This window comes from Callithrix jacchus, chromosome 4 (genome assembly GCF_049354715.1).
Source record: "Callithrix jacchus isolate 240 chromosome 4, calJac240_pri, whole genome shotgun sequence".
Lineage (NCBI taxonomy): Eukaryota > Metazoa > Chordata > Mammalia > Primates > Cebidae > Callithrix > Callithrix jacchus.
Window position 1 is genome coordinate 153818764 of NC_133505.1, and position 23445 is coordinate 153842208.

Consider the following 23445-nt stretch of genomic DNA (forward strand, 5'->3'; position numbering starts at 1 on the left):
AGGCTTCTTTAATGACACTATTTTAAAGGAGATCTGAGGGTAGTGACGTTATTCATATATTTTCTTCTATTTCACATATATCTTAAGAAACATATTCACTAACAATCTCAGAAATAATCTTCACTCTTTCAATGGAAAGGGCATCCTCAGCTTTACCTTTCTTATTGACAGCTGAGCAGGAGAGGTCTTTCCACCTTCAGGGAGGTCCCCAGACACTGGAATCAGTGAACTGCGATCCAGATATCCCTCAAAGAACTACATCTTTCTTCGAACGTGGTTTGATTTCTGTGTATATTAGGACTTACGGTCTTCTGCTCTTAGTAGCAATTGCTCTTTTTAAAATTCCATTCACTCTTTTTCAAAAATAAAATTGGAGCAGAAGTACATAAAAAAAAGATTCAAAAGAGCAAAAAACTTAAATAGTCCCAGAGTATCAAAAACCACATAAGAAAGAAAAATTGCTTGCCCACATTTAGTCAGGATTTTGCCTTGCATTGCATTCCATGATATTCCCTCAAGCTGCAAATCAGATGGCAAAATTCAAATTCCATTTATTTCATCAGTTGCTTATAGTACTATAATAGTAATGAATCTAGTTTCAGAAGACCAAAGATGTAATATATAAAAGAAATTATTTATAGTTGTGGTTTTTGTCAGAAAAACATTAACTTATTCAGTAAATAGCTTTGTTTGATTTTCAGACTGGTTCGAAAGAAATCCAGTTCAATAAATACTTGTGCATTACCAGATACATCGAGATGAGTAAGGCTCCATGGCCCCAATTTTTAGGAGTCCTAATTATTAGGTCTGCATAGAATATTAACAAATCAGGGACCAGGTTTGGCAGGAATTGAGAATAGAGGCAGAGAGAAATGATGGTGCAGAGAGAATGAATTTTATCCTGTCTGGTTGAAGGAAGGGGTAGGCATTGGACTATTTTGAGCTGGAGCCTGATGCAATCCAATTTGCATTTTAGACAGATCACTATGGTGATGATGGGTTGGAAGGATGCTGTTTGGGAAGCAGGGAAAATAAGAAGCTGTCGCATCAGTGGCATAGCAAAGGAGAGGCTGCTTGGTGAGCAGAACACATGGTGAGTAGAACCTGACTGGACATGGGTCGAAAGAAGAGAGACGGAATCTATCATCTCTGTGATTCTTTTATGCTGCCCACAATATATTCTCAACACTGAAGGTCCTGCACACATGAGAGAGGAAAGCTGCTCTCTGTGCAAGGTACCTCCCGTTTGCCCTTGATATTCTAAGTCCTAACGGCAGCAAGTATTTGTCAATGTGAACTGGGATGACCCAAACTTATATTCACATGCATTCCTGTTGAATTTATATTCACTTTTCTTCACTAAGCCTGATGTAAAAAAAAAAAAAAAAAAAGATTAAAAATAACTAGAGAAGTCAGGCCATCTTCGGGTGTCAGTGCTGGCTTTTTTTCATAATGACAGGTGTGACCATGGGCAAATCATTTACCTTCTCTGGATCTGACTTGGTTGGTAAAATGTACGGATTATGCCAGCTATAAATAAAATTCCTTCCAGATATGTGTTACTATCTGGCCCAAATAATTCTGCTCATCTATAAACTAGTTATTGGTATATAAAGAAAATACTGATTAACCTCCAAAGCAGTTCAGGTTCATTATATACTAGATAGCTTCTTGAAAAAGAAATTCCCTGGACCACATAATAGGCAATGAAAAAAGAAAACCTCTTTAAATTAACACAGAGATATAAAGAAAGCAAAACAATTCAATAAGATTTGATTGCTGGAAAAGTACTAATCTTGAATTAGATATCTAAGTATATTGAGAAAATCATCCAATGAGTTTAACTGTCTGAGACTGAAAACAAACGAAAGGTGCATGCCGTTCCTGAATCAGTAAATCTATTCCCTAGTTGCCAAGTTAACCGCCAATTTTTTCAGGCCATCTCGCAAATGGGTTCTTTTAGTAAACACTTGCCGTTTTAAAAATTGTTTTGTTTTTGTTGAGTAGGGTTCTCTTCTGAGAGCAGCATCCTCCGCTCTCTTGGGGAACCACCCCTTTACTTATCTAGTCATGATCTGAGGGCTGCTCACTTCCTATGTAACCTTTGTTGTCTTGTTGCAATGATTTGGTGGCTGCTGGGCCTCTGTCCTAACATCAGCAATCAGTGTTCTTTTTTAGGATTTTTCCATTTGGAGCTGAGACATGGACTCCTTTCGTTTTTGATGCTAACACTGGAAAGATACAGCCTCAAAGCTGTCAGTGGAAGAAGGTGTCCTGCTAAGAGAGAAAAGAAAAAGATGAGAGATGGAGAATGGAAAGCAAAGGAAGATAGGCAGTGTTCAAACATCAGTGCCTGTTCCCGAGACTCCCGAAACCGCTCTGTTCCTTGCCTTGTAAAAATGTCTTTTACTCTTCCTTTGATCTTTATGCCTAGATTTTCTGCCAAAACTAGCTCACGTTGGGTTTCTATAATTTGCAACAATAAGTGTCCGCAGTGATACTGTGATTTTTATCATAAGAAGAAAAGTGCAAAGAAATATTTTAAAAGCTCCCTTCATCATCACTACTAGAAAGATAATTTAAGTGCCCCAATACTAGTGGCATGTCAATGATATCATCTTTAGGTATAGCAATTCTTAACCTCTGAGTTATAGTACTTGCAGAGCCACACAAACACAACAGTGGACCTTGCCCAAAAAAAAAAGAAGTATAATTTATAAGGTTTTGTTTTTGTTGTTGCCACTAAAATGCAACATGGTTTGACTTATTTGCAAGAACTTTATGAACTCCCTTTTTAAATGTTGATGTTCAGTAAAACATGTGAAAAAAAATCCATGTGGTATGCAAAGATCATGGATGTCTAGATAGACTGTAACCTCACAGGACACTTTGAGGGACAGGTAGGAGAGAGGCATGTATCTACCCATCACTGAAGGCCATCTGGACTATGTCAATGGAATGCAATCAGGCTAAACTGAGATGGCTATTGAGGCTAAACTGAGATGGCTATTGTCTCCTTTTAACTTGACTTTGAGAATGAAATAAATTAAAATTATTTTGACCTACAGTAAAAATTAGGCTTTCGCAGCTGGAAAGAAAGGGTAGGAAAAATAAAAATGAACATAACTACCAATCAGTTTTCATGAGAGTCATTTGCTGAACTTGAACAGCTGGGCTTTGAAAGCTCTGGGACATATTCAACAATCTAGTGCTAAATTCATTGTGTTCTCACTTCTGCTGTATGATAAACCAGCTTGACCCAAATCATCTTCACAAATTGTTTTATGTATCATCAGATCAAGTGTGTAGATTGGGAGAAAGTGAGTTACCAAGAAGACGGGAAGGATAAAAGAGAACTCTAAAGAAACATGGAAGAGGAGATTCATGGACAAAGGATTTTAAAGCAGGGTTCTTAACATTTTTGTTCCATAGACCCTTTGGCAGTTTTATGAATCTTATGGGACCCTTCCCCATCTCTGTAAAAGGCATCACAATTTTTTCAGTTTTACATGTCAGACATTCAGAATTCCTTATTTCCCTAAACCACAAGCTGAAGTGTAAGCTGTTAAATTCTGTTGGCTCTACCTCCCTCCCCAGTGGTTTCACCCTTGTCAAACCCACCTGACCTAGTTTACTGTAAAATCCTACTAACTATCCTGCATTTACTCTTCTCCCACTTGTCTATACTCTATACATAGCAGAAGAAAAAAAAACTAATCTGTGAAAATCTAAATCATTTTAGATCACTGCTTGCATAAAACACTTCAATGGCTTTACGGTTTAATTTAAATAAAACTGACACACTTGTTCTATGTGATCCAAGATCCTATGTGATCTGAACTCTGAAGCAGTGATTTAGTAATGATAGCTGACTCCAGAATACTGAGTACCTACAATACTCTTTTTTTTTAAATGTATTTATTATACTTTAAGTTCTGGGTACATGTGCAGATCGTCAGGTTACATAGATATCCACGTGCCATGGTGGTGGTTTGCTGCATTCAACACCCCATACCTACAATATTCTACAACCTGTTCTAATTGTTTATTTTCTTTGTCAATTTTTTTTTTTTTTGAGACTAAGTTTCGCTCTTGTTACCCAGGCTGGAGTGCAATGGCGCAATCCTCAGCTCACCACAACCTCCACCTCCTGGGTTCAGACAATTCTCCTGCCTCAGCCTCCTGAGTAGCTGGGATTACAGGCACACGCCACCCTGCCCAGCTAATTTTTTGTATTTTTAGTAGAGATGGGGTTTCACCATGTTGACCAGGATGGTCTGGATCTCTTGACCTCGTGATCCACCCGCCTGGGCCTCCCAAAGTGCTAGGATTACAGGCGTGAGCCACCATGCCCGGCCCTTTGTCTTTTTTACCTTTCAGCAATTTCATGAGTTTATATTATTATTTATATGTGTTTTAACGATGAAGAAACTGAGACACAGCTAACTTAATTTGTGAAATGACAAATAATAAACACAAGTCTGTTATTTGAACCCAGAAACTATAGCTCCTGAGCCCACATTCAAACACTATACAATTTCGCTTCTCATCTCTTCCTGTTTCCCTGCTTCCTGTGATCCCAGGTGACCACGTGACAAACTAGTTTCTACTCTCAAGGAATTGTACCTGTTTACTTCTCTGAAAATTCTTCCCCCAGATCCTCATATGGTGGACATCTTCTCATTTCTCAGGACGAGGCTCATTACAGGGACTACATTGCCTATCCCAATCTATTCCCTTTTTTGTACCTAATTTTTTAAGTATTTACTCTTCGGTTTGTGCTTGGACTTAGGAAAAGTGATACAAACCCAAGCTCCAGTGACTGACTCAATCAGTCTAACTAAAACTTAGACTCTGCACCAGCCATGGAAATGTCATTCCCCATGCAAGTGACACAATTTTGGCCAATATGGCATAATATGAAGTCTGCTGGGAACAAAGATTTCTGATATAATTTGGCTGTGTCCCCACCCAAATTTCGCCCTGAATTGTAGCTCCCATAATTCCACAGGGTGGGACCCTATGGGAGATAACTTAATCATGGGGGTGGTTTCTCCCTTACTGTTCTCTTGGTAGTGAATAAGTCTCGTGATATCTGATTGTTTTTTAAGGGGAAACCCCTTTTGCTTGAGTCTTATTCTCTCTCTGCCTGTTGCCATGTAAGTCATGCCTTTCACCTGCCACCATGATTGTGAGGTTTCCCCAGCCACGTGGAGCTGTGAATCCATTAAACCTCTTTTTCTTTATAAATTGCCCAGTCTCGGGTATGCTTTTATCAGCAGCATGAAAACAGACTAATACAGTTTCCTTGCTGACAAAAAATAACAGAGATCTGTGAGAATAAACTCTTTCTTTTTACCTATGAACTTTGCCTGAGCTAGATGAGGACAGAATGGCTAGAAGTGTCATTCCATCTTGTGAGCAAGGTGGTAGCCAGTCCACATGCAGAGACAGGCATGGAAGAAGAAGTATTTCCTTACATCCTTACCCTCTGAACTATTCCCAGATCCCAGAAATGGGGTATTTCTTTGTTGCCCAGACTGGCCTCAAACACCTAGGCTCAAACCATCCTCCCACCTCAGCCTCTAAAGTAGATGGAACTACAGGCATGTACCACCATGCCAGGCTTAAGGCATTTTTTATGTAAGATAACAAATTCTCTATTTAAACTATGATGTGTTCAGTTTTCTGTTACACGCTACTGAAAACATCTTGGAGGAAGCACAGTTAAACTGTTACCCCCCCCCAGAGAGCCCTTCCCTGGCCATCAGATAAAAGGTATTTTCTTCTCCAGTTTCCCTCTAGCAAACCCTCATGGTTTTCTTTTCATTGCACATATTCTGTCAAAGTATCTTTTTAAAATTTATTTACCATTTACTTTCCTTGCTGGAATGTAAACTGTCTAAGAAAAGGAATCTTGCCCATGTTATCTATTGCTCGATCACCAGCACCTAGAATACCGTCATATTCCTCCCCTTAAAATGTTAACCTCGGAAAATTATCTCAGCATCTCAGCATCTAAGTTGGATTGTAAAGGTCAAATTAGTTACTTCATATAAATTGCCTTAGAAAGTGCCCAACACATGGTTAATGTTCAATCACAATAGCTTTTCATGTTATTTTTATTCTTACACAGGCACTCAATAAATATTTGTTAAATGAATAAAAATATGAAACAATGAATATCTGAAATGTAATGTGATTGCCCTCTACGTTAGAACATGGTAAGGGAAGAATTTGTCTTATTTTAAAAAAAAGATTTTTAAGAGGAGAAGCAGATTAGTGTTAAAGGTTGAAAAGATTCATGCTGCATAGATATCTCTGTTTCCCAAAGGCAAAACACACTAGAAAACACTAAGTTATAACATCAGTGGCCATACGGCCCCATCATGATGCAGGAATTAGTGGTGAACAAGACAGGCAAGGTTTCTGTTCTTACCAGCAGTGAACCAAGATTTCAACCAGCCATGAATAGGCCAAACATTTTATTTAGCGAAAAGTCAACTATGTAAAAGGTTCTTGAATATCATTAATGACAATTAAATCTCTCAAAAGGCGAGGAAACAACCACTTTGGACCTAGCTGACAACAAGGGGAACTGATTGATGAAGTGGAAGTAATGGAAGTCTAAAAGAAAGTGACCATGCTATCTTGAATTTGTTTTTTTCCCAAGGAAAAGAAAACTGGACATCACGATTTGTACACCCTAGACTAATTTCTGCAAAATGTTTAGAGAAAAGATATGCATTATTCATGGCATGAGACTCCTAAGGAGATTATGACTCAAAAGTGTTATGATGTTCTCAAAAATACAATTTTGAGTGCAATTGCTAAATGATAAAATGAGGAGGAAAGGGGAAAGAACACTAAAAAATGTAGCTTCAGATGTTCTTCAAGAAAAATACAATTGAAAAGTATTCATGTATTTTGTATTCATCATCTTGGTAATACAGCACTAGGAACATAACAAACAGAAGGTATTATCGAATGAGTGCAGGATAAATGAATTGAGTATGAAAGTGCTATGGCCAGTCAGATTCACATCAGAGTCACTGGAGTCCCAAATGAGATGAGATTAGGAGGAGGAAGGATTAAAAATACCAAAGAAACTTAAGGAGCAAAAGGCCTGTGACTTTGAACTAATGACATAATGATGATATAAAAATTATGGTGTTCAACCTTGAAAAACCCAGCTGAACATCATTAGTGAGAAATTGAATCCCAATGAGGGTAAAGACTATTGGTCAGTACGTACATGTTCTAAATGAACTCATATCTCCTTATAACAATGAATTATAAACACAGTATAAAATACTTTGCCACTGAGATATCTGGGTACTAAGAGCAGTATTAGGAGACCAGAAATAGATGAAACTAAATTCAGAAAGCTTCAGGGAGGTATAGTTGTGATGGATTCCCAACAGCATTCTCAGTAGCTAATCACAAAGTAAATATAAACACATTTCTTCCTTTTATACTATTATTAATTTAGTAAGTCATCTGGGTTTATGCAAAAGAATTCACATTGTTGTTTAGCAAATATAAACACATTTCTTCCTTTTATACTATTATTAATTTAGTAAGTCATCTGGGTTTATGCAAAAGAATTCACATTGTTGTTTAGCAAATATAAACACATTTCTTCCTTTTATACTATTATTAATTTAGTAAGTCATCTGGGTTTATGCAAAAGAATTCACATTGTTGTTTATGACTGATATAGTTTGGGTATTTGTCCCCCAAAAATCTCACGTTAAACTGTAATTCCCAGTGTTGGAGGTGGGGCCTAGTGAGAGGTGTTTGCATCATATGGGCGGACCCCTCATGAATGGCTCAGCACTATCCCTTTGCTGATGAGTGAGTTCACGTGAGATCTGGTTGTTTAAAAATGTGTGACACCGGCCGGGCGCGGTGGTTCACGCCTGTAATCCCAGCACTTTGGGAGGCCGAGGCGGGTGGATCACGAGGTCAAGAGATCGAGACCATCCTGGTCAACATGGTGAAACCCCGTCTCTACTAAAAATACAAAAAATTAGCTGGGCATGGTGGCGCGTGCCTGTAATCCCAGCTACTCAGGAGGCTGAGGCAGGAGAATTGCCTGAACCCGGGAGGCGGAGGTTGCGGTGAGCCAAGATTGCGCCATCGCACTCCAGCCTGGGTAACAAGAGCGAAACTCCATCTCAAAAAAATAAATAAATAAATAAATATAAATAAATAAAAAATATGTGACACCTCCGTCCCCCTTGCTCCTGCTCTTGCCATGTGAGATACTGGCTTCCTGTCACCTTCCACCGTGAATAAGAGCTCCCCGAGTCTCCCCAATGCTTCTCTTTCTCCAGAGCCAGAAGCATTACTAGCACCATTCTTCCCATACAGCTTGCAGAATCGTGGGCCAATTAGAACGCTTTTCTTTTTGTTACCCAACCCCAAGCATTTCTTTATGGAAACACATGAACAGACTAATACAATGACCACCTTTGAGACAGTTTGGAATAATAAGGTTTGGATGCCAGTTTAATGTAGCAAATTAGTGATGGACTACATTCGAAGGGTGGCTAATGGATTATGCCTACCTGGAGGAAAGGGTTGAGTGGGTTGCTACAGTGCTTTCTTCTTAGCTTTGTAATATTCTGCATTTTTAATCAATTATTAACAATGTTGAAGTTATCATTATTACATTTTCCAATGATAAATGGCTTGGTAGAATTGCAAAAATACTCTTTCACAGAATCAGATCCAAGGAGATTTTAGTATCTTGGGTTAATGGGCTACATTTAACAAGAATGAGTTGAATAAGGATAAATGGATGATCCCTGAACTCAAGTCCATAATATTAATGACACAAAATCAGGATATAATAATGTATCTAACATCATCTTTTGATAGTTGACTACTGCCATATTTTAACCCTCACCCCTCATTCTTTCCCTTTTGCCCCACCTCTGGGAAAGCTTTTAAAATAGGCTGGGTGTTTCCTTCTTTGGCTCCTGCAGGAGATACAAACCATGCAAGCCCTTCTCCTCACGTGGGTACCTTGATCCAGCTCCAACCTCCTTCCGTGATGTAAATATGGAGTGAGTATCCTTTCCTTGAGAAGCCCATCTTGATCTCTGAGACTTCTATTCTGTAAGTAATAAACCTTTTTATACCTTTGGTGTTAGAGTTTAGCATTATCAATCTTGACATCCAAAGTAAATTTTGGTGGGGGTCCATCAGCCTGTGCACAGTGGATGCAATGCAGAGGTGGTGGGTGGAGGAGGATGCAGATTAGGAGTAGCTCATAGGAGAAAGACTCAGAGGATAGGCTGGGAAAATCAGAAGCAGAAAGCTCCATACAAGTCCACAGTATGGTGGAGCATCCCAGAAGACTGTGATTCCAAGGGGCTTTAGTCCAAGTGGACATATAGGAAGAGAGGAAGCAGTCTGCCCAATTCTGTGTAGGTCAACCACCCAGGAACCCTCACGACTATCTTTTCTTCTTTTATATCTCTCTCTCCCTTTTGGTCATAACCCTCAAACCCTATTTAAATCCCATCTCTATGCAGATGATTCTCACATGTTTATCTCCAACCCAGACCTCCAATCATGGGGTCATGGGCAGCTTGAACTTGATAGATCCAAAGCTGAACTCTATAACCTCCACCAACCTGCTCCTCACTCCCTATCCCCACTTCTCAGCTCAGCGTATGGTGACTCAGGCTGAAAGTCTTGCAGTTATCCTTGACACCACTTTTTTCTTTCACCACCTACTTCTGATTCACTAGCAAATCCTATCAGCTCTGGCTTCAAACTATATCCAGGATTCAACTGTTTCTCGTGGATGTCACTGCTACGCCAGTCCAAATGCCACCATTATGTCTTGCCTGCAATGTTACAGTAGTCTCCTAGCTGGTCCTCCTGATTCACTTTCTATCTAATCAACACCAGCACTAGCAACCAGAGCATTTCTGCTAAAAGTAATATCAAGCCACTCTCTGCTACAAATGTTCCACAGCTCCCCATGGCCCTCAGGTTCAGAGCCAAAGTCCTTAATGATCTAACATCATTGTGACTTCATCTCCTAATTCTGCTCTAGCTTTTCCTTTCCACCACACTGGCCTCCGTGCTGTCTGGTTTTCACTGTCTTAACATACCAGCCTTGCCCCACCTCAAGGCCTCTGAACTTGCTCTTTCACCTGTGTGGGACTCTCTTTCTTCAAATATCTGCAAACTCATCCCTTCATGTTCATAAGTCTTAAGACTTATCTTCTCAGTGAGGGCTTTCTAGGTCACCTTAACCAATGACCCTAACAACTCTCTACCCAATTATGTCTTATATCTCTGTACTGCTTATTTTCATCCTAAATTCTCTTATATATTATATTACATTATAATTATATATCTAATATATTTTCTGTCTCCCTCACTTAAGTTCCACGGGAATGACAATTCTATTCCACTGTGTTCACTGCTTTACCATTCAGCATTGTACTATGACTTAGTGAGTACTCAGTGAATATTTTCTTGAATTAATGAATGAACTTTAAGATACTGTGTCATCGGCCGGGCATGGTGGCTCACGCCTGTAATCCCAGCACTTTGGGAGGCCGAGGTGGGTGGATGGCAAGCTCAAACTTCGAGACCAGCCTGGCCAACATGGTGAAACCCTGTCTCTACTAAAAATACAAAAAGTAGCCAGGCATGGTGGCACATGCCTGTAGTCCCTGCTACTTGGGAGGCTGAGGCAGGAGAATCACTTGAACCCAGGAGGCAGAGTTTTCCAGTGAGCTGAGATCATGTCACTGCACTCCAGCCTGGTGACAGAGCAGGACTCTATCTCAAAAAAAAAAAGATACTGTGTCATCTCTATGATCACCAACAAGAATATGGGCATATTGGATATTTTTAGTTAATGACAGAACTTCAAGTCATACACCACAAAGAAAGGAAGAATGAAATGAGTATGCTCAGCCTGCAGAAGAGGAGATGTGCAGAAGAGGTCCACGGAGATTGGTTTGATACAGTAGGAAGCTTCAAACCTTTCAAAGCTATGTTATGAATAGGGTTATCCTATTTTGTTTGTGTTTCTAAGTTATCAATTGGCATAAATAAATGGAAGCTCCAGGAAGACAAATTTCAGGATCTTTTACATAGTCCAAGCTTTTCAATGATATCCTGGGATCCACTGAAGGAGATCCACTAAAGAGGAAATTTCTCCTTCTTGAAGGTTCAAAATGAGTGAAAAAGTCATAGAGATGATGGTCACACTAGATAACAATCTTATGCCAGTTTATGATACTTTCCTTCTGTGAATGAAGTCATGCAGCTGACCTGTAGTGAATTATCATTTGGGCAAATGGACATTGAGAAAAAAAAATACACAAACACACATACACACACACGTATATATATATATACATATATATAGTTATATATATGCATATATTTATGTGTATAAACACACATACATATGTATATATACATATATAGTTATATATATACATATATTTATGTGTACACACACACACACACACATATATATTTGAGATGGAGTTTCACTCTGTTTGCCCAGGCTGGGGTGCAATCGTGCAATCTTGGCTCATTGCATCCTCCACTTCCCCGGTTCAAATGATTCTCCTGCCTCAGCCTCCCGAGTAGCTCAGATTACAGATGCACACACCCAGTTATTTTCTGTATTTTTAGGAGAGACAGTGTTTTATCACGTTGGCCATGCTGGTCTCAAACTCCTGACCTCAGGTGATCCACCTGCCTTGGTGTCCCAAAGTGCTGGTATTACAGGCATAAGCCACCCCCCCAGCCTAGAATATGTTTTAAAATGAAGTATAGACCAAAACTCAATAGCTTGCAAACCTAAATCTGGTTTAGTAATTTTTCCAGTTTTCTAAATCAGTTTAAAATGTTTTAAGACCTATAAATATTTCATATTTGAAAATCCCAATTGTCACCTCTAAGTTTTCTATACTAATTTTTTATCCCTCCTTCCTCTCTTTCTCCCCTACACACACACACACACACACACACACACACACACACATGTATACATATACATATACATATAGTTATCTATATATACATATATTTATGTATACACACACACACACTCTCTCTCTCTCTCTCTCAAGTTCTAATCACTACAAACACTACTAGCTCTGATTTTTCTAGAATTTCCTCAACCTTTGTTGAGATTCAAGTTAGAAACAGAGGATAAAGGATGCTGTTGGAATATCTCTTGTTTTATTAAAAGAAAGCGTCAGAGACTTGGAAAGAGTGGTGGTATAGTAATTAATTTCCTTTCAAAATCTAAGATTCCAAGTTAATACTTTCTCTGTCAATAGAAAAGGATCACCATGTGTGAAGCAAACACTGGATTTCAAGGGCAGAGACACGATTCTTTTGTGTGTAATGCCTGAATTCTAACTGGTACTCAATAAATGTCAACTGCCAAATATATACTTTCCTCAAAACCTGGCAGAATGTGCATCAGGAAAACTTGAGCTAATCCTAGCTTCTTCACTTTTTAAAGTTTCAAAGGATTTGTTTAAAGGGATATAAAAGATTATTTAAATAAACCAATTTATTAATAATCATGCTATAAATGGATCTCATAGAATTAGAACTGTTCTTCATTTAGATTGCTTTTAATAGATATGACTTTGCTCTCTACTTTTCTTGATTACAGTTCCATAACTAACACATTCATCAGCTGAGATCTTTCTTCTTTTCCTTCCCATTCCACATCCTACTGAAAGTCTAATGCAAACGTTAAGAAGAGCAGGGGTGAGATGGGAGTGTGTGTCTGGGTTGGGAAGGGTAGGTTCTCATGCTCCCACTAGCTGAAAACCCCAGCTAAATTAACTCAGTGTCTCCACAAACTGTTCCTATTCTGCACGATATATATCTACCATAGGAGTAATATAGTCCCTTTCCTTGATTTCCACCAAAAACAAAAATAAAACAAACAAAAAGGAACATTCCCATATCCTTTGTATGTAGAGCAGACTTTACAGAAGATTTGGAAAGACAGAAACAACACGTACACACACATCCTTTCTAAAGAAGAAGATAAAATATTCCCATTCTTCACATGTCCTTTTCCACTAGCAAGTTTCAGCTCCCAGAAAGTTCTATGTATCTTCATGCTTTTTCTTCACCCACAAATCCTTCCTTATATCTTACACAGAGCAGTATGGCAATATTAACATTTCTTAGAAATCCAGTGAAAAAATCTTGAGTCATCTTTGACATTTCCTTTTCTTGCATCCCCTATAACTAAATTGTCCCTAAATCTACTTTTGTCCTTTAGTTGTCACTTGGAATGAACTCCTTGCATTCCCACCATCTCATTCCTAGACCAGCCCTATATCTTCCCAAGTTAATTTCCTAACTCAGACCTCCACAAATCACAGAAAGCCCAACCACTACCTTCACCAGATACGACTTCTGTCTCACCTTTTCCCTTGTTATGTTCTCTCCTGTAAATCCCTTGTTTATTCAAATCCTACCCATATTTGAAGACCAACCTCCCCATCTCATGCCCATGTTGAAGAATCCAAGCCCAAATGTATCTCTTCCTTTGCCAAATTACTGTTTATATAGCAGTCAAAAATCTAATCACTTCAAGTATTTATTTTGTATGTTTGTTTCCTTATGTTTCCCAAATCTGACTTGAACACACCGGAATGCAGAAAACTGTCTTATGTTTAATTGCATCCCCCACAGCCAAGCTCAGGTCTGGGCACACAAGGACTATTTTAGTTTATTGAACAGGATCACACAATGGTTATGAATGCAGTCTGGGGATGACTGCTACTTACTTGCTGTAAGGATCTCAGGGCAGATTTCTTAACTTCTCTAGCCTTTGGTTTCCATGTCTGCAAAATGAGGATAATGTGAGTGACAAGTGTTATGAGGAAATTAAGTGTGCTAATGCACATAAAGCATCATGTCTGTGACATTTCAGTCCGGCTGCTTTTAAGGATCAACCAGGAAGAGCATTTGAGGTCATCTACTCTAACACCTTCGTTTTGAAAATGAAAATATCAAGTCCCAGGGAGATTAATTAAACTGGAAGACTAGAGACTGCTTCTAGGGGAATCTGTTGGTGACTTTCTCAAGGTCCTTCCTGGCTTGGGGCAGATAGAGGACTAGAATCCCTCCAATTCCTCTGGTCTTCCTCGGCCTGATGTCCTTTCTGCAGCATTCTGATGCCACCACAATCAATTTAGAGGTTAGAAAACCTTCAAGTGATTGAAAAAACTCTAAGTCAGCGGTTGTACTTGAGGTATTATTAGACATTCTAGAGGACAGCTTTTAAGATACCTTTAGATTGTTATGATAACAAATTAATTTTAAAATCAATAAAGAATTAAAAGATGTTATCTGTGATTCTAAACAGTAAGAGGATGCTGCTGAATCATTTCTTTCCCTTAGCAGAAAACAAAGTCGATTGTAATATTTATACCTTCAATGCTCTTACACCTAAAAAAACTCTATCATAAATTTTTTAAAGTATACATATGTTTGTGTGTGTGTGAATAAGTTCACACAAGTGTGTGCACATGAGCATATGTATCTGTTGATTGAGTTGGGAAAAGAAATCTACAGGACCTTGGAATTGAAGAGGTAGACTGAAAATCTAGGCAGAATCTCTAGTAGAAGAACCTCCTATAGCTCACCTTTCACCTGAAAGAATTTCAGAGAATGGGTGACTTCAAGAGACCATTGGGGAACAAATTCTCCTATGGTACAACCGGTAATGACTGAGTCCCACCAGTCAGTGCACAATGAATGGGGCTTTTTAGTCTCTGCTTACATTCAGCTCTTGTCCCTGCCATCTGTGACCTCCCTTCCTTCTCCCTACCTGAACACATGCCTTTTCATATACACAAGTACATGCATACACAGTGCTCAGAAACCTTGGGGATATACAATCTCCTTGTAGAAACTGTACAGTGTTTGCTAAAGCATAGTCCCACTGGGAGTTGACTCAATTCCTGGAAAATCCAGGGGATTCTAAACAAAATCAAACCTATTTCTACTAGGCCTGAACTAAGCAAAAAATTTTGGAAGCTAGCATTTGCTGAATCCTTCACATGCTCGTACTCTTGGAAGGATTTTCATGAACAGCATTGTTACTTCTGCCATATTTACAACTTTATGGCCAACTCCTCAAATAAGACCCAGTAGATACTCAAAAAAATTTGGTGAATGAATTCACCCAAGGTCACATAGTTAGTGGCAAAACAAGAAATCAAACTAGGATATAACTGACTCCAAAGACCATACTCTTTAGCCGCTAAATCACATCATCTTCAACCCTACACTACTTCCCCTGAGAAGTGTACTTCTCGTTATGAACTGAATGGTTGTATCACACACACACACACACACACACACACACACACACACACACATATATATAATATATATATAATATATATATATAAGCCTTAACCCTAAGCATGGTTGTATTTGAAGATAGGGCTTCTAAGGAAGTGAGGTTAAATGAGGCCATAAGGGAATCCTTATAAGAAGAGACACCACAGTGTGCCCTCTCTCTCCCAACAAGCATGCACTGAGAAAAGCCATGTGCAGACATATGTAGAGGTGGTTGTATGTAAGCCAGGAAGAGAGCCCTCATCAGAAATGTAATTGGCTAGAACCCTGATCTTGGACTTTCAGCCTCTAGAACTGTGAGAAAACAAATTTCTGTTATTTAAGCCACTTAGTTTATGTATTTCACTGTGGCAGTCTGAGTAGACGAACACACTTTTAAGACCAAAATTTCCCCAGCTCTGGGTTGTATATGATTCTTGCGATTTGAGTTGTTCTTGTGCACACCAGGGTGTGTGCCACAAAAAATAAATATGTATCAAATGATACCCATTTTAATACATAATTGTATGCAGAACCCCAGCATACTTAGGAAAAAAAAACATGTTTTTCTATCCAGTTCTACCCATATCTTCCAAGCTGAAACCTTAAATAGAAAAGAAAGGTGGGGAGATCACAAAGTATGAAGTTATTGTATATTCAAAATAGTTATTAGAACATACTGACGAAGGAATGACTCATAATTCAGATATGTGAAAGCTCAATATCAAAACAGCAGTATTCTTTTTATCTCAAGCATTCTTCTTTATTTCTGCTTTTCTTCATAGTAGATGACAAAATCTACAAAGAAACATTTATAGCCACACAGCAGAGCGTGAAGTTGAGTGAGAGCCCGGAGTCCTATAAAAACGCTGCAGACTTTTCCCTGGAGCCTGGGAATCTTGGGCTGCTCCAGAACCTGCCCAGGGCTCCTGAGCAGTGCTCTCACAGCCGCTCTGATGGTCTCAGTAGGAAATAAGAAGGGGCCAAACCCCTCTGAAACTTTTCAGAATGGCCTCCACCTCAGCAAAAATGTTTGAAGGGCATGTAGCCATAATCTGGCACTCTAGTGGAAAGATTGCCTGTAGTCTGCTGGGGTGAGCCACTGCACAGCCTGCTGTATGGCTATTAGGCTCAAAATTGTTTACCACTATGTCCCTGAAACCTAAGTTACAGTAAAAACCCAGTAAATCCTCCTTTCCTGCATCAGCAACACCAGACTAATTGTATACATCACAAGTAACCTGCACCTGCCTTGAAACTCTTCTCCACATTGAAGAACATGACAGTCTGAAATTAGGACCTCGCTGAAATGTTTCATCAGTCAGACCTAGTTTTGCTATAAAGAAGCTACCACCCACACTTATCTGAAATTTATTTATTCCTCCCCCAAATTGCTGGCTGGCCATATGTAATATAGTCATCACTTGCATGTAGAAGGTTTTCAGCACAATGGAGCTCACTTTTTTTTTTTTTTTGAGACAGAGCTTTGCTCTTATTACCCAGGCTGGGGTGTAACGGCGCGATCTCAGCTCACTGCAACCTCCACCTCCTGGGTTCAAGCAATTCTCCTGCCTCAGCCTCCCGAGTAGCTGGGACTACAGGCACGCACCACCACACCCAGCTAATTTATTTTGCATTTTTAGTAGAGACAGAGTTTCACCATGTTGACCAGGATGGTCTCCATCTCTTGATCTCGTGATCTACCCTCCTCGGCCTCCCAAAGTTCTGGGATTATAGGTGTGAACCACTGCGCCAGGCCTGGAGCTCACTTCTATGCATCATCTAAAGCAATATAAGCTAAATAGCCACAAGATTGCAGAATGTTAGAGGTGAGAAGCAATTCAGTTCAACTCCTTCATTTTAGAGATGAGGCAACTGAAGTCCAGAGAGTCAAAATAACTTAATAAAGTTCACACAGGTGAGTGAATGAATTCCATTTCTCCAGTAATTTTCTTTTTTGTACAAACTGCATTCCTGCCTACCTCCTTTCTCTTCTGTTTCTAGCCGTTGTCTCACTGTAACCGCAGTAGACTACAAAGGAGGTGACTTAACCTAGGCAGCTGGCTTTCTGCAAGCGGATTCTCACCGGAAAACTGGCACTTAGTGCTTTGGCAGAGAATGTGATAAAGCAGGAGCAGAAAAGAGTGCACCATCTGGACAGAAGGACTCTTAGTGCCAAGTGGGCCCCAGCCACATGGAAGGAGAAGGAAAAAGGAAGGGTGTCACCCAACTGCACACATTTATTTTCCCTTTGAGGGGATTTGTTAGTAACCATGCTATTCTGAGTGGAAGCTATTGTAGGTGGTTCTGATGGCTGACGAATGTGTAGGCAAGGAAGAAACAAGGTGAGTAGTAGCCAGGCAATTTGCAAACGATTATGAGCCAGAAATAGCCGGTGGTGTCTGATTACTACATATGAATGAAGGGATATGTCTTTGAAGGGTAAAAGTATGTGTGTGTTTTCCCCCACTTACTCTCCTCTCTCTTTTTAGGAAAGTAGTAAGCACAAGATTTTCCCTGACAGTACTTAGAAAAAAATCTTCTATTTAACACCACCCACTGACATTTCTCTGCTCTTGCTACATTTTAATCATACTAATATTTTCCTATGCTATGGTCACGTGTCCCACCTATGAATACCATACTTGTGTACACAGGGGTTTTCAACAATCAATTGGAGGCATCATGTTGCTTCAGAGGTTCTCCTCTTAATGATTCTAGCTTTCTTTGTACAAATTGCTATTGGCAATAATTTTCAAGTAAAATGCATCTTAATTATGATTTTCTGTTTTTGTTATGAAGATGGTTCTACTGAACTATACCACATTGGAGGAGTGAGTATTTTAAGTTATCTTCCCCAGTTTAACACCAGCCTGACCAACTTGTGAAACTCTACTAAAAATACAAAAAAAAAAAAAAAATTAGCGAGGCTTGGTGGTACCTGTAATCCCAGCTACTTGGGGCGGGGCTGAGGCAGGACAATCACTTGAACCCGGGAGGCAGAGGTTACAGTGAGCTGAGATCCCACCACTACACTTCAGCCTGGGCCACAGAGTGAGACTTTATCTCAAAAAAAAAAAGAATCATGCTAAATTTTCAATAATACATCCGCAATACAGCATCTCCATTGCTTGGCATTTTAGAGTTTAACAAAGCACAACACATATATTGTGATATACAGTTTTAACAATAGCAATCTGATGTTGGTATATTTTCCTACTTTACAGAGGTGCTCACAGGCTCACTCAACAGAACTCAGCCCCTGATGTGCTGTGGCATGTGGAACGAGCACTGACTCTAGATGCTGATTGAGGTGGATGTGGATCCTGACACCTACTATGGCCCAGAGCAAATCAGGGAATACCTCTAAGCTTCAGCGGTAGCAACTCCTGCCCGTAAGACTCACATGCTTTCAAATAAGATAAATGATGGGAAGATGCTTGGCACAGCGTGGGGGCACCTGTCCATTTCTCTTTCCTCTCTCAACTAAATCCAAGTCTCATGCTTTTCTATTACCCTAGGATGCCTTCTTATTCCTCTTTTTGGTCCTCCTATGACCAGTGAGACACACTCTAAGACAGCTGTAAGAGAATAGGATAAAAACTATGGTCAGAACACAGCCATGTGCATAGTAAATAAAAGGGGAAAATCTGTTCTTCAAAATTGAGCTAACTGACCTGATCAACACTGTCATGGATGTAAAAAATGGAGAGTACATATCAATCTTCAATGTATTGCAGTTGTTATCTCCCTAACTACATATGTACACTTTCCTTTAAAAAAATAACAGAGGGAGAGTAGAGGGCTTTTAGTCTTGTACGATAAGTCACCAGAATATTCCTTCTTCATGTTTTACAATGATTTAAATTCATATTTAGTAAAAAGTAGGCTACTCATAACAAAAATGCCAGTCTAATAAGCTTCTTCTGAAATGATTTTTATTTTATTTGTCTCTGCAGTAATATAAAATCTAATGACCAAGCGAAAAACAAATGCATCTGGTACAGCTGATCCATTCAAAGTCTGTTGAAGCTGGAATGACGACCTCCAGGCAAAATTCTCAGTACTCGGAGTATCATATCTGTTCACAGGGATCCAACCTCTGTGAAATAAAATTTGATGTCTTCCATAGGTAATTCTTTTGCAAGGAGAAGTCACTGCATCCTGCTGTTAGGAATCCATTTGTTATGTTGTATCTTTCTTTGAATACCACCAAGGTTTGCATGACCTCATAATTTCATTACTCTTCAGCACAGCCCAAGTATAATTCATAAACTGTAGGCAGAAAGAGTTCCTCCTCTTTCTGGGAGGTGGGAGAGGTTGCTTCTGCCCACCCCTAGTGTTTCCTTCCATACAGAGGGTGCTCTCCTAATGGGACACACCTGGCCTCTCCTCCTCTTCACTCCTTCCCTTCAAGGGAGAAAAATATCAATCCCATGGTTTTCATGGAGAAATTCTAAAAACATAGTCCAGCCCCACTACTCCCATTTTCTCCTCAAGAACTGCCATCTCACTCTGTAGCCTAGACTTTGGCAGCTCTAGACTACAGAGGCACAAGAGCTGGCATTAACCAGGTAACTGCAACATTTATCCAAAGGTTACCAAGAGCTTTAGAGCTGTAGTATTAGCAGTATCTAATTTTTGAAGGGGAAAAACGTACTCATTATTTAATTTATTTCCTTACATGTTTATTTCATTGAATAATGCCTACTATTTCAACATCAAAATATAAAGTCCTGGTAGGGAAAAGGCCACCAATTAGAACAATTTTTAAAACACATTCACAATATAGTTGCCCATATTAAATATAATTATATTTCACTCATCATTATATAGAGATAGATGGAAATTTTGTCTATTGGATTTCAATTTCTACAAATCATGAAGTGAGATTTTTTTATCTTCAATTCTAACTGCCCAGCTGATGTTAATTAAGTATAGAGTGAGAGCATTTAAAAATCAACTATAAGAAATATGGTAGCCGGGTGCAGTGGCTCACACCTGTAATCCCAGTACTTTGGGAGGACGAGGTGGGCAGATGATGAGCTCAGGAGTTTGAGACCAGCCTGGCCAACATGGTGAAACCCCGTCTCTACTAAAAATACAAAAATTAGCTGGGCATGGTGGTGCGTGCCTGCAATCCCAGCTACTCAGGAGGCTGAGGAAAGACAATGGCTTGAATCTGGGAGGCAGAGCTTACAGTGAGCCAAGATTGCACCACTGCACTCCAGCCTGGGCAACAGAGTGACACTCCATCTCAAAAAAAAAGTAAATAAATACATGGTTTATCAATAATCATTTATAAATTTTTGAATAAATATTAAGGATAAGCTTCCAAAGAAGTATTTACAAATGAAAGGAAGTGAGTCACTTTAGAAACTATTTTATCCCCTTCATGCCTAATAATACCCAAAATATCCCAGGCACATGGATATTATGAAATACATTACTTTAAGCCCAGCACATTAGGCAATGAAGAAATAGGCCAGAAGTGTTCTCGTATGTTTAGGCACTAGCTGTTTTTCTTGGGTGTCTGGTGGACATCTCCCTTCCTAGCCCTGGAAAATCACCCTCAATACAGATCATTTGATCAGCTTCTGCCAAGCCCCCTGCAGGACCTTGGAGGCTTTTCCCCACAAGGTCACTCTCCTTAACCTTTAACTGTCTTTTAGACACTATAAGAAACTTCATTTACCTTTCCAAATCTCCACGAATTTCACTTTAGGGTCTCATCTAATTTCCTCCATTTATGCAGAAAATGTGGAACTTTACTATAGTTTAAAGAAAGGGAAAACAATGCCTCCCTTATTCTTTTGGAGTATGTAGTTATGAAGTGTTGTACAGGTGTAAAGAACATAAATGGTTGACTAGCATACATCTCAACACTCTGCAAAGAAATCGATTAAGGAAAATGGCATTAATTCAGACCTTGCTTTGTCAGAAATGTAACAGGGTTTATATCCTAACTTTACTTTATGCTACCTTTTTACACACATACTTTCCATATATTGACAGCAGAACACAGTGGCTCAAGCCTATAATCCCTACACTTTGAGAGGCTGAAGCAGCAGGATCATTGCCAGGAGTTCAAAACTGACCTAGTCAACATAGTGAGACCATGTCTCTACCCCCCAAAAAAAAAAAAAATATCCAGGAGTAATAGTGCTGCCATAGTCCCAGCTACTCAGGAAGCTGAAGTGGAGGGGAGGTTGAGGCTGCAGTGGGCTGTGATGACACCACTGCACTCCAGCCTGGGCAACAGAGTGAGACTCTGTCTCAAAATAAACAAATTAAACAAAATATATTGAAAGGTTAGATAAGACTATTTTCCTAAAGCAACTGGAAAAGCAAGTGCTTTAAGTTTCATTAAGAGACCACATAATTTTGTCTACTTTTACTTGGTGCGTGTTTTAAGCTATTGTATTCTATGTGTTATATTATGCCTCTAATCTTGTCTTCCTGTCTACTTATATAGATAGGTTATATCTTCTATTTTATTTCAGAATAAAAACGTGATTATTACAAAACTTTTGCTATGAAATGGGGCATGGAGACTGAGAAAGTTGAGACTCACTACCCTATAGGAGTGGACCCATGATCCCTCCCTCTGCTTTCATCTCCCCCAACTCTCCTCACTCACTCCAGCCCCCAACCTGACCTTCTTCCTCCTCTGATACACATACCTGCACATACACATTTGCCTGAAATATCCCTCCCCAGTTATCCATCTGGTCCACTTCCTTTGTCTGTGTTTCAGATTGTCTTAGTCTATTTTCATACCGCTATGAAGAAATGCCTGAGATTGGGTAATTTATAAACAAAAAGTGATTTAATGAACTCACAGTTCCACATGGCTGGGGAGGCCTCACAATCATGGCAGAAGGCAAAGGAGTAAAAAAAAGCACACCTTACACGGTGGCAGGCAAGACAGTGTGCAGCAGAACTGCCCTTTATAAAACCGTCAGATTTCATGAGACTTATTCACTATCCCGAGAACAGCATGTGATAGGGAAAAACCTGGCCCCATGATTCAATTATCTCCCACCAGGTCCCTCCCATGACACCTGGGGATGATGGGAGCTACAATTCAGGATTAGATTTGGATGGGGACACAGCCAAACTATATCTCTGCTCAAAGGTCACCTTATCGGAAAAGCACTAGCTGATCATTTTTAGAAAAGAGTTCTCCCCACAGACCAGCATGACATTGACTATCCTCACACTTTAATCTCTTACTCTACCTGTTATGAACTGAATATACTAATATGCGTTTCCCCAAAATTCATATGCTGAAACCCTAACCTCCAGTGTGCCCATATTTGAATAAATGACCTTATAAGCAGAAACACTAGAGAGTTTTCTCTCTCTCTGTCTCTCTGGAAGCACACAAAGAAATGTTTCTCCGAAAATGCAGAGAAAAAGAAGCCACCTGCAAGCCAAAAGAATAAACCTTAGAATAAAACCTACCACGAGAGCACCCTGATCTTGGAACTCTTAGCCTCCAGAACAGGGATAAATAAATTTGTTGTTTAAGCCACTCTATTTATGATATTTTGTTATAGCAGTTCAAGAAGACTAATATGCTACCCTACCTTCATAATTGCAATAAAGAAAAATATACCTGAAAATATTTTAATAAAATATACCTTAATTGCTCATCATGACCCTACGCAGACTGCCTCCAACTTACTATGGCTTAAGATATATTTGACATTACAGTGGGGTAAAAGCCACACACATTCAGTAGAAACTGTATGTCAAGTACTGAGCCAGCCATTGTTTTTCACTTTCAGTAGAGTATTCAATAAATCACATGAGATATTCAATATTTTATAATAACATAGTTTTTGTGTTAGATGATTTTGCCCAACTGTAGGTCAAGGTAAGTGTGAAATGCATTTGTTACTTACGTTTCAACTTACAATGGGTTTACCGGGACACTGTCCCATCTTAAGTTGAGGGGCATCTGGTACATTTCTGCTCTTGGTGTCTTTCCCAACTAGAAAGGAGGGCAAGTGAGAGCAAGGACTTTGTCCTGTGCATCACTGAATCCACAGCATACAGACCAGT

The 23445-nt window shown here is 39.4% G+C and overlaps 1 protein-coding gene and 1 long non-coding RNA gene across 9 annotated transcripts in view; one reads left to right on the forward strand and one right to left on the reverse strand.

Moving 5' to 3' along the window:
- The window catches only part of LOC118153009 (putative uncharacterized protein CCDC28A-AS1), a 400860-nt gene that overhangs the window by 305433 nt on the left and 71982 nt on the right, over positions 1-23445 (reverse strand). The window lies entirely within an intron of this gene.
- Positions 979-21902, forward strand: LOC144582217 (uncharacterized). Its single transcript, XR_013534615.1, has 4 exons — positions 979-1093; positions 8994-9126; positions 18603-18770; positions 19335-21902. It is a non-coding gene; the product is annotated as an uncharacterized LOC144582217 (long non-coding RNA).